This window comes from Equus przewalskii, chromosome 22 (assembly GCF_037783145.1).
Source record: "Equus przewalskii isolate Varuska chromosome 22, EquPr2, whole genome shotgun sequence".
Classification (NCBI taxonomy): Eukaryota; Metazoa; Chordata; class Mammalia; order Perissodactyla; family Equidae; genus Equus; species Equus przewalskii.
The window spans coordinates 2877385-2892240 of record NC_091852.1 but is presented as its reverse complement, the minus strand read 5'-3'; the positions used below and the strand labels follow the sequence as shown (position 1 = coordinate 2892240).

The following is a 14856-nucleotide window of genomic DNA, read 5'->3' as shown; positions in this document are numbered from 1 at the left end:
GGGTGGAATGTCATATTCGAAAATTTTGTGTCCCTCTAAAACTCATATGTTGCAGTCTTAACCCCTAATGTGATGGTACTCCGAGGTGGGGCTTTTGGGAGGTAATTAGGTTTAAATGAGGTCACGAGGGTGGGAACCCCATGATGGGGGTTAGTGTCCTTATAAGAAGAGGAAGAGAGACCAGACTCTCCCTTTCTCTCCCTCTCTCCCTCTCTCTCTGCCATATGAGGACACGGTGAGAAGGCAGCTGTCTGCAAGCCAGGAAGAGAGCCCTCACTGAAGAACCAATCAGCCAGCACCTTCATCTTGGACTTCCCAGCCTCCAGAACTATGAGAAATCAACTCCTATCGCTTAAGCTGCCCAGTTTAAGGCATTTTGTTAAGGCAGCTCCAGCTGAATAATGCAGTGTACGAGCAGGCAATCTTCACCAACAATCAGCATGTTCAGAAACCATTTTAGCAATTTTCTTCCCATCTTATTGGTTTTTAACAATTGGTTTGTATTTCCTTGAGGGGCTACGTGACAGCAGGCCTCAAGGCCAGCAGCACATTTCTGCCTTATGCACTGTGACTCATGCATTGATTATGCAATTCAAATTAGCTCAAGTTTAAGAGGTGAAGCCATTTAAATTCTCAGAATAGATCTTTTTTTAATTTAGTTAAGTCTTAAGGGTACTGTTTATTTTGTGGAATTAAAAATCTGTCTTTATAAGAAAGCCCAATACAATAGATAGCCTAACAGGGGGCCCCAGGGCATTTATTACTTGAAAACCTATTTCAATAAATTTTCAGTATTGGCTTTATTATTTAAATAACTAGCTAAGAGGAAAAAATGTTTTAGTTTTCTTTTTTTAATTTTGGACATGAAATAAGTCAACCAAACGCCATTAAAGTACAGATCGATCTCTGCTGAAATAGCAAAGGCTTTGGGGAGTTAAACGCACCTTTGCAACTTCTTCAGGGCAAAAATCACAGTGTCATGGGTCAACCTGTGTCCCCTACAGTGTATTACCAGGAAAAGAGACAAATGCCCCTTTTTCCCCATGTGGTTTATGAAAAGAAAGTCCAAAATAATTGTAGCAATAAGTGTCCTTTCTCCTGCTTTCAGCTTCCATGATCATGAGCATTTTAATCATCTCTGGGTCTTCACAGGAAAGGCCACCAGCGCTAAGTCAACAAGACATCTATCAGTTTGTGTTTCAAGTTTCAGGATCCTTGTTTAACTGTGCCTGAAGGCTGTCAGCTTCCCAGACGAGCACATCAAAATGATGAACGACCCGGGCCTGGCAGGAAAGCCTTCACTGGAGGGACTAGAGGAATTCGTGGAGGACGGAGAGAGGAAAGAAGAGCGGCTTGTCGCTCAGAGTCAGGTTGTCAAAGTGCAGGAGACGAGGATGGAAGGCCCCAGGTCGGTTTTACAATCTCTAACATTGAGCTCTCTCCAGTCCCGGCGCAGTTAGGGGCTCTGGAGATCCCATGTAAGGAAGGAGGAAGACCTGACAGACGCGGTGGTAATTTCCATTCACCTGAGCCAAGTTATCTTTTAGTTTCAATGTGAATTGCAAAAATTAAGAGAAAGATCCAGACCCAAAGCACAATCTGCAATATCATATTCATATTCATTCGTTCAAAAATAGTTTAGTGCCAGATGTTTTAGGACTTTTGAATGTCTTATAAATAAAAACCTCATTGCTTAAAATGCAGATGCATCTAAAATTAACTGTTTTCCAAACTTACTATGACCTTTTTATGTATTTCCTTAATAAAAGAACAATTTCATTTTTATCGTTGTTTCTATTAGTGCTCATATGACCACGCTTGGCCAATGGCATTTCGAACTTTTTGCTTCCTTGATAATTTTCAAAAGATTGAACCAGTTTTGATGACATCTGTTGCACTACTAAATCATGTCAAGATTTGTAGTATCATCCCTTCCTATTGAAACAAATTATTATTTAGCAGATGGCAACATTTGGAATGGACAAACCTTGTACACACAGACAGCACCTTCACCCATATGTTTTAAAAGTATATTTATTTTCTGAGTTGAATATTTTTCAACAGATTTCAATATTTGGTTGTTTTTAATTACTTGTGATGGCTATACAATATTTTAATATTTATATGATTTTCCTGATCAAATTCTCTAGTTCGTAGAAATACCAGTTCCTTTCTGAAACCCAGACTGAGTTCCTATGTCACAGCCTTTTATTTCAAACAGCTTAATTGAGATACAATTGACATATTATAAACTGGACATGTTTATAGTATAAAATTTGATAAAATAGACAAATGTGTCCATCTGTGAACCCATCACCACGTGAAGATAATGAGCACATGCATCCAAAAACGTTCCTTGTGTCTTTTTGTAACTCCTCCCTCCTGCCCCTCCCCAACCCTCTCTTCTCCCCACTCCTATTTCCAGGAAACCACTGAGCTGCTTCCTGTCACTATGGATTAGATCGAATTTTCTAGAATGTTATATAAATTAAATCCTACAGTGTGTGTGCAGTTTTTGTCTAGCTTCTTTCCTGCAACGTAATGATCTCCAGATTCGTCTACATTGCTGTGTGCATCAACAGCTTATCTCTCTCCACTAGTATGACTAGTACTCCACTGCATGGGTGCACCATAGTTTCTTTAGCCACTCCCCTGGGGATGGGTATTTTGGTTGCTTCCAGTTTGGGGCTGTTACGAATAAAACTACTATGAACATTTGTGTACAAGTGTTTGTATGGACATATCATTTTATTTCTCTTGGGTAAATACCTAAGAGTTCAGTGGGTGGATTATATGGTAGGTATATGGTTAAGTTTTGAAGAAACTGCCAAACTACTTCCAAAATGGTTATACAATTTTAGCCTCCCATCAGGAGTGTATGAGGGTTCCAGTTGTTTCAGATCCTCATCAATACTTAATATTGTCATTCTTTAAATGTAAACCACTTTTATAAGTATATGTTGTATCTCTTCGTTTTAATTTGCATTTCTCCAGTGACTAATGACGTTGAGCAACATTTCATATGCTTATTTGCCATCCATATATCTTCTTTGGTGAAGTGCTTGTTTAAATCTTTCACCCATTTTTTGTTGGGTTTTAGTTATCTTCTTATTGAGTTTTGAGAGTTCTTTATGTATGTTGGATACAAGTCCTTTGTCAGATATGCAATACACACATATTTTATCTCAGTTCAAGGCTTGCTTTTTTATTCTTTTAATACCGTTTTCCTAAGAACAGAAGTTTTTTATTTTTACTTTTTAAGATTTTATTTTTCTTTTTTCTCCCTAGTACATAATTGCCCCCAGCACATAGTTGCATATTGTTAAAGATTTTATTTGTTATTTTTCCTTTTTCTCCCAAAGCCCCCTGGTACATAGTTGCGTACTTTTAGTTGTGGGTCCTTCTAGTTGTAGAATGCGGGACACTGCCTCAGCGTGGCCTGATGAGCGGTGCCATGTCCACGCCCAGGATTTGAACCGGCAAAACCCTGGGCTGCTGAAGCAGAGCTCGAGAACTTAACCACTTGGCCACGGGGTCGGCCCCAAAAGTTTTTTATTTTAATGTAGTCTAATTTATAAGTTTTTTCTTTTATAGATCATGCTTTTGTAGTCCAGGTTTGGCAGTGATAAACGCTTTCAGCTTGTGTATGAGTGAAGAAGACGTCACTGGTAGAGAATTCTAGGGTGGCAGGTTTTTTCTTTCAGAACACTCCTTTTTAGCTTGCGTTGTTCTGACAAGAAAGCTACAGTTATTTTTATTTTTCTCCTCTGTATGTAATTATCTTTTTTCTTTGACTACTTTTAAGGTTTTCTCTGTTTCACTGGATTTAAGCAACATGCTTATCGTGTACCACAGTGTCTTTCCCTCATGTTTCTTTTGTTTTGTTTTGTTTTTTGAGGAAGATTAGTGCTGAGCTAACTACTGCCAATCCTCCTCTTTTTTGCTGAGGAAGACTGGCCCTGAGCTAACATCCATGCCCATCTTCCTCTACTTTATGTGTGATGCCTACCACAGCATGGCTTTTGCCAAGTGGTGCCATGTCTGCACCCGGGATCTGAACTGGTGAACCCCGGGCCATCCCTCATGTTTCTTACGCTTGAAATTTGATGAACTTATTCGATCTGGGTTTATGGTTTTTATCAAATTTGGGGAAATTATGGCCATTCAAATGTTCTGTATGCCCTCTCTCTTTGGGGACTCCAATTACACGTATATTTGGTTGCTTAAAGTTGTTCCAAAGTTCACTGATGTTCCCTTCATTTTGTTTTCATTTTTGTTTTTTCTCTAATTTCATTTTGGATAGTCTCTATTTCTCTGTTCAAGTTCACTAATACTCCTACGATATCTAATCTGCTGTTAATCTTATCCAATGTATTTTTCATCTCTGACATTGCAGCTTTCAACTCTAGAAGTTCAATTTGGGGGTTTTTTTCTTCCATATTTCTGTGTAACATGTACGATCTTTCCTCTGGCCTTTTGAACATGTGACATACAGTCATAATAGCTGTTTTAACATCCTTGTTTACTAAGTCTATCACTGTGAATTTTTGTCTAGAAGCCAGACCTCATGGATTTTATCTGTTGAGTGCTAAATATTTTTGTATTCCTATAACTTTCCTTAAGCTTTTGTTCAATGATGCAGTAACAATAAACTATTTGAAAACAGTTTAAATCTCTTGAGTCTTGCTTTTATTATTTGTTAGGTAGTACCAGAGCAGCATTTAATCCAGGTTTAATTTTTCCCTAGTCTTGAGGCAACATGATTTTTAATTGATTCTCCACTCAGGCTGTTGGGAACAGGCACTATTTTGACTTTGTGAACACTGGGTACAGTTTCCCCTAATCCTTTTGGGCGGTTCTTGCCCCAGCCCCATTTCCTCAAACACATGCACTGACTAGTGCTTAAATGAACACAACAGATGTCCAGAGTTCACTCCACAGACAGCTCTCTCCTCTCAGGAGCTCTGCCCTGTGAAACCTAGCACCCTTGGCCTCCCCAGCCTCGCCGACCTGTCTTCTCCACTCAAGGGGACCACCAGATTCTGCCGAGCTCCCCCTCCCTGCCCTGCAAACCAAAAACTCTTCCCACATAGTCAGCTAGGGGGATCCAGGGCTCCCTGAATTTGTTTCCCAACTCTCTGGGGTCATCGTCCTTCATTACCTGATGCCCTATATGTTGAGGGCCATTTTTCCACATATTTTTGTTTGATTTTTTTGGTTACTTCAGGCCAGGGAATAAATCCAGTCCCTGTTATTCTATCTTGACTAGAAGCAAAAGTCTCTCAATCTGCTTTTTAATATTTTCTAGAACATAGAGCTTCAGAGGTCACTTTTTGAAATTCCAAATGAATATGTGATCAACGTCTATAAAGTTTAAGATCTATGGATATACTTTTTGAATCCATAAATATGCTTTTAAAAACTCTCTTTCCCTTAACCTTACCAAGTATACGTTCCAAATTCTGTAGCATTGTTTTGTTCCTAGTGCCAGCCTGATTATTTTCTTCAGAAAAGAGTAAACTATGTTGGACTTAAAAAGTGTGGAATTTCACCTTTTTTTTGTTAACAATTGCAATGATTAAAAAATTAAACTTGACAAATTCAAACACATGAAGAAATCAATAATAATACCTCCCCAAGTTTGAAAAACTTTTAATTCTCTCTTGTCTTGATGCTTAAAATTTTGCAAGTTTAATAATTTTGAGAGAGAAATGCCTCCTACCCCTTGAAGAACAAGTAGGGAGGCAGCTTAGGGAAGGAGTGGACATTCGGTCTTTATCTTTTGGAGTGGTGGCTTTTAGGAACAGCGCTGCACTGGCCTCTGGCTGCCCCACTGCTCCATCCCATCATCTGCTACTCAAAACACTCTGACTAAAAACAACCTTCCTTTTTGTTGCCTATCTACAAAAATCGGTAAGAGTGAAATTTGAGTAAGTTTATGATTTTAATCAGTACTGCCTAAGGCTTTAATGTCAGGTATCAGGCATTGAACCAAAGAGATGAAATTCACCCAGGATCTCACAGCAATTTACTTGTTTTTTGAAAACACAAAATCACATCTAGGAGAGCACAGCCTTGACTGTGTTTTGGATTTGTTTTGCTTTTGTTGGTTTATTTTGAGGAGAAGGTATTAGGTTAAAACAAAAACAAGGACATTCCTGAAGGCAGAAAGAATTCATAAACAGGCAACTCCCAGCTAAGGGAGAGAGGAGTGTCTGGATGGGCAGAAGAGCTGACTTCCACGTGCCTCTATCACGGCCAGAGTAGGATGGACACAGAGCCTGAGTTGTGTCAGACCCTCAGTTGTGTGAAACTTACCCCGTGACCAGGCTACATATAGACAGATGTGGAGACGCAGGTGAAGTCTGACTTGGCCCAGGTCCCATAGGCAAGTAGCAGTGAGTCATCCACGGGCAGGCCAGGGGTGGGTGAGAGAGGTGGCGTTAAGAGCAAAGTCAAGGGACAGGGGCTATGCTGGTGGAAGTGTCACGCCTTGATGAAAAGCCTCTTGTCTGCTGGGTTGTACATTTTGCCAGCAATTGCTGAGCCCCCTGCCCTGGGCTAGGTGCTGAGCTCTTGATGGAGGTCCCGGAGCACTCAGGGAATTTCCACAAGAGAACTGTTCCCCCTGAGCTAGCCACCTTTTCTTGATGAGGGAAGGCAGTGCCAAGCACAGGCATCAACAGAACAATCTAGCGCAGGCCTTCAGGGTGTGCCCTGCAGGGATCTCTCCTGTTCTGAAAGACTCTCCATTTCTCCAAGCTCCATGCTGTCTTCCTTTACTCTCTTTCTCTTCACACACACACACACACCCCACTCTCCAAAATGAGTCATTAAACAACTAGCTATGATATAGCAGTAGAACTCTAAAAGTGACATAAGGATAGTTTATGGGAAACAGACGAGGGAGGAATCAGTTTTTAGAGGGAGGAGACAGAAGTTTCTGGAAAGGGGACATTTGAGCTACACTTTTTAAAAGATTGAAACTCGCTAAGTGGTTAGAGGAGCAAAGTGGGAAGGAGAGCCCTGAGGGGAGAAAGCCACATGGTCAAAAGCTCCAGGCTGTGGGAGCGAGCGATGGGACTGATGCATTCGGGGTGAAGATCTGGGAGGCAGCCTGGGCCGGGCTCCAGGCCTCACAGGCTGACTGATGTGAGGGCCCTCACCCAGGAGGACTGAGTCCTGGAAAGTACCCCCGTGAGCACATCTATGCTTTAGAAAGCTAGTGCGGGCAGTTAATGGAGAACAAGTGTCACTTGGGGAGTGACAGAAAGTGAGGACAGGACATCGACAAGAAAGTTATCGTTAATAGTCCAGGCAAAACCTATTGACGGCTTTTCACACCCAGAATATTCCTAGTGTGAGAGGTTTTTTTTGTTTTGTTTTTGTTTTTAATATAGCTTTATTGAGGTCATAATGGTTTACAACACTGTGAAATTTCAGGTGTACATTATTATTTGTCAGTCACCACACGTGTGTGCCCCTTTACCTCTTATCCCACCCCAGCCCCCTTCCCCTCTGGTAACCACTAATCTGTTCTCTTTGTTCCCTTGTCCACGTGTTTGCTCATCTTTCACTGTGAGTGAAATCACCTAGCATGAGAGTTTTATGAACAAATTAAATTAGAGCTAACGTATTTATGTTCATAAACTCACAGAACTGGGAGACACAAGCATACCGATTTCCCTCCCAGCCCCCAGTGCCACCTCCTGCAAAAGAGGTTTTTCCTTATCATAGTTTTAAATTTTTTGTCTCTACTTTTCACAACACCCAGCGGGAACGTGGGCAAAGAGAAGGTGGTTAATAGATAACGTTGCCCTTAGAGAAAAGTAACACAGGATAAAACATAACTCTGGGCGACCCGCTCCACGTCAATGCTCACACTACACGCCCCTCGAGGGCGTTAAGGAAAGCAGGGAGAGTGACAGGGCCCTTACCGCGGGACATCAGCCTTGCTGGGGTGGGGGCGACACTGACTGCGTCCCTCAGAGGGAGATGAGACCCTGCTTCCCGCCTCCTCCTCCACACCCCCACAACGGGGAAATGCAAAGAGGTAAGACCAAATGCCATAACGAGCCTGTCATTTAATTATTAGCCCCATTTCAAAAACACACTGAGACTATTTCAGAGGCAAGGAGCTCCGAAAGGGGGTTGGAAGGCTTCGTTTGGGCCACTGCCATCGAGGACCCAAAGGGAATCCTGAGTAGGTTTCCCTTCTGAGAAAGGATGTGTCACTTCCCTACCTACTTTTCCTGCATTGTTTCCAGTGGCGTCATAAGTGAAATTATAATCTGTGAGATGATATGTAAATGCAAAATATTAAATAAAATATACTTATCACAGTATTTCACTTTAAAAATTAGAAGAGGCTTTCCTTTATCAACAGCCAACACATACATATTGAGTCCTAATACACGTATGACACCTTATCTTCCTTCTCCACTTTTTCCCTGTGTCTACTTCTACGACTTTAAAAATCACCGAGGTACTGAATGGTCTTCTGAGAACGCCTGCTGCTGTTTTTCAAAACCACCTGCTGTCATTCCTGGCTCTTCACTTTTTCTCTCTCCTCTCTTTGCCCTGTCTCAGAACTAGCCTGAGCCTCAAGGTCAATTTGAGATAGAAAGACAGTGTTGAGGACAAGCTCCACCCAGGAAGGAACACAGGAATGCACAAGGAGCCTGAGGTGTCCCCGGCATTTGCTTATCCCCTCGGGGAGACAGCTCTGGCCTTCATACAAAGGTCTCCTAAAAGCTTTGCTGGGTAGTCTCGTGTTTGCTGGCACATCTAATTGGTAAACTAGTTAACCTGCACGTCTAGAGCCTAGCACCTATATACTTTGCCTACAGAGACACCCAGATGGTCACGCTGCTCTCGTCGGCCACCAGGCTCACCACACAAGCACTCTTACAAATGTAAGTTTTCTTCATGCTATTTGCTTGAACTAGAGCAGCTGAGGGAGCAAATGTTTGCCAAGTTCACAGAGGAGAAGAGCTCATCCTGAGGCCGAAGCACGACTTCAAAGCAGGAGAGCCAGGTGTTGATCCATGGCATGAATTTGCTCGCATGGCAACCTCAAGTTCAAGGTCAACAGTTGGTAATATTTAGCAAAGGCCTAGCTTTGTAGTGGCCTCCAGTTAAGCATCACTCTCGTCGAGGAGTTTTAAAATATACACACTAGAGAAAGATGGAGATCCACGGGCAGATATGCAGAGTATTTGGAGATATAGCAACAAGGTTTAAAACCTAATTGGGGTCCCAAACTCAAAGATCTTCAGAGCCTATCAAGTACCAAAAATGTGTAACTAGGGAGTGGGAGCAGAGGAGAGAGGTGGGGCCTGCAGTGAAGTGGAGAGCACCTGCTTTGCTGAAAGTCTTCAAATTCCAATTAATTTAAACACATATTTTGAGACATGTCTGTGGACTTCAGCGGCCTGTGAACCAGTCTGAGGCACCCTTATTCTGATGCTGCCAGAACATTCATTTCTCTATGGCTGTGCTGACACTAAATCTCATTGTCATGAGTGCCATCCAGTTAGTAATAAGGTTCATCAACACTTGTTGACATCACTGGTTTGGGGCAGAGGGTGGAGGGAGCGCTGCAAAAAGACGCCATTCATTCGTCCTCGCCTTAGAGAAGATGCAAATGCCTGCCTCCAGAAGCTAAGGAACAAGGAGAGGAAAGAAGGTTTGTAACTAGGAAGCCAGGTTATACAGCAATACCGACAAACTGGTACAGACAACCCGCATCAAAGGATGTCAGAGTGGGAGAGGATCTTTCTAGATGTGGTCAACTAGAAAAGCATTATAAAAATTTGGGGGATTTTTCACTATGCTTGAAGAATAGGTCAGATTTTGAGAGACAGAGATGGAGTAGTGTAAGGTCAGTCTTTTCACTTATTGGGAAAAAGTTTGTTTTCAAAAATTAAAATTACGAATTGACAAAAAAATTACAAATTGACATCCATGCTGCCTCCACAGACCAGCTGAGTCCACCTGCGGAGCATGATGAAGATGACAAAGAGAGATTTTGGAAAAGGGTCCCAAAGTCTAGAATGGAATCTGGAGATGGGTGTAGGAGCACAAATGATGCAGACCAGAGAAAAACAGCGCGAGGGCTGGGCGACAGCTGCTCCTGTTCACTGTGAAATCTGCCGGAGTCCAGACACCGCTCCCCAATTTCGAGCTACAGTGACGGTACCACCAGATTGGTTAACTCATCCAAAGGACGGTATAAACTGATCCAGAAAGAGCAGACCTGTCAAAATATTTGTGTAAGCCCAACAACTCCAAACTGTGTGTTTTTATTTTGCTTTGTTTTGTTTTTGAGGAAGATTAGCCCTGAGCTAACATCTTCTGCCAATCCTCCTCTTCTTTCTGAGGAAGACTGGCCCTCAGCTGACATCTGTGCCCATCTTCTTCTACTTTATACATGGGATGCCTACCACAGCATGGCGTGCCAAGCGGTGCCATGTCCGCACCTGGGATCCGAACCTGTGAACCCCGGGCCACCGAGAAGCGGAACGTGTGAACTTAAGTGCTGAGCCCCCAGGCCAGCCTCAAACTGAGAATTAATATGGGTTTTTCCAACTCCATTTGCTGTGCAAGATCCCATAATTAGCCTTCCAACAATGGTCATTTTGGTTGGAGTTAAATAAAAGAAACAGAATTCTGGTATGGTATCATCTGAAGACATTTAAACTATTTGCAAGCAATATTCTGTCTTTGCTATTGTATCCATTGGAGTTTGTGGGTTGCAAGCAACCAAAATCAGATGAAGGTAATTTAAGTAAAAACAGAGTTTATTGAATGGCTCAGAGAAGGGGAGGCAAGGCTACAGAAACAAATCTCATGAGGGAATAAGAGCTAAATGTTAGTCTTTCTGGGGTAACACCCTTGAACAAACAAATGAATACTAATTGTTTTCCACCTCTGCCTAACATTCACATTCCACGGGGAGAGTAGAACTGAACTTGGGATCACATGCCCACCCCATGGCAGGTGAATGCGAGACACCTTGGACACCAGTCTCATCAGCATTACATCCAATAGATGAGACATTCTTTTCCAAAGGAAAATTGGGTGCAATTTCAGGGGAGTAGAGGATGGAAGCTTGACACTCAAAAACAATGGAGCATCAGGTATAAACACAGCATCACTATAGGAATTATTATGCCCATATGTCCCATGGAGAAAGGTAAAATTTTTGAGTCTTAAATCAACTGTGGCGATCTCCTTTTCAAATGCCACCTCAAAACGACATGTCTCTTGACCATTAGCCCAGTCCCAACCTACAGCAATGTAAGATATGAAGATAGTAACAGAATATGGAGTCAGGATCTTCAGAATAAGATGATGCTTTCAAACATTAGGGAATCTTCTTAGCATCTGAAGTCTCATTTGGGTGAATTTCAAGAGTAGGCGAGGAAAATAAAAATCTTAACAACATGCTTTTTCTAATACTTTTGACCCTGGGTTTGAGGGAAATCAGTGTCTTTTGAAAATTTCTCTTCATGCCTTTTCAGATTTCTGTTGATTTTAGATTCATGTCATCCACCATTTGTTTTTAGTGTAATCCCTCTGTCACCAGAAGAGCTAGTGTGATATGTTGTTCTTTTGATTGAAAAGAAGATAATTATATTTAAGCACAAAAAGTAGAAAAATCTCTTTTAAAAAAATGGAATAATTTTCCCAGTATTTTCCTTCCCCCAAAAATTGCCAAGCAAAGGCAGCTTTGGTCAGGAGACAGGAGTCCTGGGTTTTGTCACTGAAGGCTGGATCTTATGACCGATGATAAGAATCTGTGATTCTAAATCTATTTAACACCAATATGGAATCTCAAAACACAACCAAACAGTTGTAGAAAAGGAAGATATCATCATTTCAGAAGATATCGTTTTCACTCAGAAATTGCTTAAATCTTAACACCTTTAGAGGCTAAGCTGAATTTATTTATGAAAAATTATAACTAATGGAAAGTATGATATGTTTCTCCAGCAAGATGGGGTGTTGCTTTAAGCTAGGCTTCCAGAGCAGTTAAGGCATGTAATTCTAGAGCAAGCAAGGATGTGTAAATGGAAAATGACTTCATTGTTAATGACATTTCTAACTCTACACTTTGGTGTAGTGAAAGAGCGTGATAGCATATTGAAACAGACTACTGATTGCACTAACACAGACATTATGCAAAACAGCAAAAATTGGGAACATAAAAACTTTATGAGGTTAGCAAAGATGAACAAAAAAAGCTCATAAAATTTTGTAAGAATCTAAATGTAATAATTAGTGATAAAGTATCCTTTAATGTGTAAAATTAAAATCCTTTTTAAATGAACTGAAGGAATAGCGATTGAAATTCATACATATACATCATTACCAAAGTGGTAAGTCTAGAGAAAGAGGAAGAGATGAAGCTCTTCAGAGGATCCTCGTTCTTCAGTCATTTTTTGAAACGTTCAATGGACAGAAACAATCTAAAACTACTCATCAATAAGGTGTGGTTAAATAAATCCTGGTGTATGCATTCAGTGACACCCCCCTCAGCCATAAAAAGAACGAAGGACCCCATTATGTCTTGATATAGAAATCAAGGTCCAGATCAATTTATATTAGCTGCCAATTGACGACAAAAAGAAATAAAGAAGAGAACCCTCACTCACTTGCTGCTACGTACATTGACCATCTCCAAAGGACACCCAGAAACTGATCACACCGGCTGCTTCTGAAGGGACCTGCGGAGCAGGGGGACGAGAACTGAAGGGAGATTTTTACTATATATCCTTTTTTTTCTCTTGAATTAAAACTATGTGAATATACTACCTATTCCAAACACAAATAAAACGAATTGTAAATTTTTCAATTCACTAAGTTGCTTCTTCTGATGGGTAAGATTATAGGACATGAGACGCAGAACTACGTGGCAGTGCTCCCGAAAGGAACTGGTCGGTTTGGTAGCGTGCGTTCATGTTCAAGTGGTGATTGGTATCAACCTTCCACAATCCCCTGTCGTCGTTTCCCTTGGCCTCTATTAAGAACATAAAACTCTCTTGGGGGCCAGCCCCGTGGCCGAGTGGTTAAGTTTGAGCACTGCGCTTGGGTGGCCCAGGGTTTCACTGGTTCAGATCCTGGGCACGGACATGGCACCACTCATCAGGCCACGTTGAGGCAGCGTCCCACATCCCACAACTAGAGGGACCCACAACTAGAATATACAACTATATACCGGGGGGATTTGGGGAGAAAAAAGCAGAAGGAAAAAAAAAGGAGATTGGCAACAGTTGTTAGCTCAGGTGCCTATCTTTAAAAAAAAAGAACATAAAACTCTCAAATACCAGGTGGCCAAAGGCAAAGCCATTGGCCTTGAGCAGAATCAATGGGCCCAACAGAGGAGTCTTCCTCATTATTCTTACTGCCAGAGGATAGACCCAAATACAACATGTACAAATATCAGAAGCAGCTGCGTAAGATATATAGCAGTCTTTATTTTCTATACTGAGACCTAACTTCCGTGCTGAGTTCTCCTCCACCATAAGTCAATAGTCCCCCTTCCTTCCCAAGTGTGGCATCTCAGGTCGAGGAAGCCTGCGTTGTGCCAAGGGACTGGGGCAAGGAAGAGGTCTGGCATCTGATTTTCTATGTGTCTGCCCATGCAGGCATCTGTGAAGATGTCCGTCGTCCGACCTGGTCCCCCATCACAGTCTATCCCTTGTGTCTGGGAGGATCTCCAAACCCCCAAATAAATAAGCCTCATCATTTCCCCTCTGGTTCTCCCCTTCACTTTCCTTGCAGCCTAAAGAACCCTTTTCCTTTCCTTGCTATGACTCATGCTGTTGTCGCCGGATCCTCTGTCTGTCTCGTGTCCTTTCCATTATCCTGCTAGGCTGCTAAAACTCAAATGTCAAGAACACATTTCTTTTTTTCTCTGAATTTTTATCCCTTGCATGAGAATCTCGCTGAAAACAGGAAGTTTGGTCACTCCAGTGGTCCTCAAACTTGGCCACACTTCAGAATCCTCTAGAGAGCTTTTCAAAAGTACCCATGTCTGGGCCAGGCCCCCGGAAATCCTGATTTACGCAGCCCAGACAGGGTTAACTTGTAAAAGATCCCAGGTGTTCCTAGAGCGAGGTCAGGGAGAGCACTCGATGAAGGGGAAGTGCAAAGGAAAGAAAGAAAGCAATGGGAAAAGAAAACTTTGGTTAAGAAATATTTCATAATATTATGCAATCAGATACAAACGCCAAACAATGGAAAAGCCCTTGAGAATGAATTTAATTGTGAGCATGAAAAGGAAAATTAGAAGAAAACCATGAAAACCTTACCTACCACAGGCAGGCAGTAACTTCTTTTTCTTTTTCATGGCTTAGGGTATGTGAACTGAAAACGTCCAGGAAGAGTATTTGGAAAATCCTTGCTTTCCAACTTACATGTTTTGGTGTAAAAATGTAAAATTTTTTTCTGAAGTACAGCAGCCGGTTAGGACCAAGCCAACGGGGATTCTCACAGAAGGAGTGGGCTCTGGTGTGACTGCGACCCTAACAGGTACCAAGGACAAATCAAATCCCGACATCCGCCAAAAAGAAAAGGATATTGATCCAAAATTTGACGAGTTTCAGGGTGGGCGCAATGTGACCCCTTGTTCCAGGTCCTAAGAAGGTGAGGGCTCCGTTGCACGGGCATAAGGCCACACCCGGCTTCCTTCTCGGGAGCCACCCCGGAGGGCCACCAGCCTGGGACTCCCAGGGAGGCATGGGAGAGGCTGGGGTCTGATCTGTACGTGCAGGGCTCAGGCACACAGCATTCCTGCTCAGAAAGAATTGGTCCAACGGAGAGTTTATTACTTGAGCATAAAATCTCATG

The 14856-nt window shown here is 42.1% G+C and overlaps 1 long non-coding RNA gene across 1 annotated transcript; it reads left to right on the top strand.

The window, feature by feature from the left end:
• The first annotated feature begins 7882 nt into the window (after window positions 1–7882).
• Window positions 7883–12863, top strand: LOC139078379 (uncharacterized). Its single transcript, XR_011531304.1, has 3 exons — window positions 7883–8053; window positions 8850–8915; window positions 9982–12863. It is a non-coding gene; the product is annotated as an uncharacterized lncRNA (long non-coding RNA).
• Window positions 12864–14856: the final 1993 nt, after the last annotated feature.